Source organism: Limulus polyphemus, unplaced genomic scaffold (assembly GCF_000517525.1).
Source record: "Limulus polyphemus unplaced genomic scaffold, Limulus_polyphemus-2.1.2 Scaffold7490, whole genome shotgun sequence".
Taxonomy (NCBI): Eukaryota; Metazoa; Arthropoda; class Merostomata; order Xiphosura; family Limulidae; genus Limulus; species Limulus polyphemus.
The window spans coordinates 5447-7594 of NW_013673100.1; positions in this window are offsets into that span (position 1 = coordinate 5447).

Below are 2148 nucleotides of genomic sequence, written 5' to 3' on the forward strand. Positions count from 1 at the left end.
TAAACCAGTTTTATTTGAGAATGGACTTGTGTCGCTAAAGTTTCGTCTAACGAACGGAGACGTAACAATAATATAAAGACAGTAAGGGACTTGTTGGGTCATCTAGGCAGTTTCATCCACTGAGCTTTAAAATAAAAATAAAACTGGTTTATTCTTTCTGAATATACACTTAATTTCAACAGTCGCGCTATAACAAACGCTATAATTCTCAACGAACGTCTCACATGCTCGACTCAACAATATTCAGTTCAACTACACACACACTGTTCCGTCACGTTGTGACCGTCTTATATATACAAGACTAACACATATCTAGTAAACGCTAGAGCATTCATGAAGGAACAGGATATTTCTAGAAGTCAATGACGTGTTACTAGCGTCACGTGACCCCGATGTCGTAACAATATGTATGTACTACTGAAATAACATGTTGGCATGCTCCATTCTCCTAGAGTACTTTTCCATAAATAACTCACGAACAGTTTCAAGTTGATGAAAGTGCAATAATGATTATGTATTGTTGTGTATGTACTTGTTTGTTAATTTTCCGTAGAAATTCTTTCCGAGAAACTTCAGTGATACAAGTCCTTTCTTGAATAAAACTAGTTTATTCTTTTTCAACTCAACTTTGCAATACACTTAATTTCCACAGTCTCTTTAACTTAAACACACACTATAATTCACAACAATTCGCGCACTTTCTTACGGTCACTACTGTGCTTGACTCAATTGTCCGTCTCTGTCTCTGCCTGTCTGCAATTCTATTCCATTGCTGCCGTCACTTCTTGGCGGTCTTATATATTATAAAAGCGTACATCTCGTCTCTTCATGAATCCTCTAGAAACTCATCACGTGTTACCAGCGTTACGTGACTTCCGCTGTCGAAACAATATATATATAAGACATTTATAACAACATGGTTTTTATGGTTAATACCCCCTCTTCGAGCCAGTGAAGCTTATTATAATGGCCAAGAAGTGACGGCAACAATGTAATTGAACTGCAGACAGAGATTGAGGATTGAGTCGAGCACGTGAGACGTTCGTTGTGAATTATAGCGTTTGTTATAGCGCGACTGTGGAAATTCAGTGTATTGCAAAGTTGTATTTAGAAAGAATAAACCAGTTTTATTTAAGAAAGGACTTGTATCGCTAAAGTTTCTTCGGAAAGAAATTATACAGAAAATTATCTAACGAACAGAGACGTAACAAATTGGTGTCAGAGAGTGGGACAAAAAAAATGGAAACGAGAAGCGGCAAATCAAACTACAACTTAGCAGATTTGATGGCAGCAATACAAGAGCAGCAAAAGAAACAAGAAGAACGAGAAAATAAACAAGAAAAGAAACAAGAAGAACGAGTAAAGGAACAAGAATAGAGATTACAGCAGCTGTTTGAGGAAAAAGAAAAAAACAGGAAGATAGACAACAACATTTGCAAGAAAACCTGCAACAGTGGCAGCTCGAACAGCAAAATAAACAAAAAGAGAGGTTACAGCAGTTGTTGGAGGAAAAAGAAAAGAAACAAGAAAAACGAGAACATAAACAAGAAGAGAGACTATAAGCAGTGGCAACTGGAACAAGGAAGGAAACAAGAAGTACAAATGGAAAACATTAGTAAATTTCAAAGCGAATTAAATATATTAAAGGATGATTTATTGTCTTTTTCACAAGTCGGATACATTAACTATCGACTTAATCAGCCCCAGACAACGGCAAGCCCCTTCCAGACCCTGCAGCTAAACCCTAATGCAGACATATTCAGTCCTGTTAGAAGTGACATCCCAGATATGAATGTCAGTAATAGGAGTGAACCAGTGTGAAGGAAGCCACAGGAATTCGATGGGAAGGCACCGTGGGAAGCATATAGAGCACAATTTGAACTACTGGCAGAGATGAATGGATCGACAGAGGAGAAGAAAGCAGTATATCTGGCAACGAGCTTGAAGGGACAACCTCTGGAAATATTTGGACAGTTGTCAGTAGGTGACAGGCATAACTATAGAGCACTGGTAGCGCTCTAGAACTCAGGTATGGAACCCAAAATCAGTCGGAAGTCTACAGGGCTAGGTTTAGGACGAGAGTTCGTACTAAAGGGGAGAGCCTACAAGAGCTGGCACAGGACTTAGAAAGTATGGCACACAAGGCCT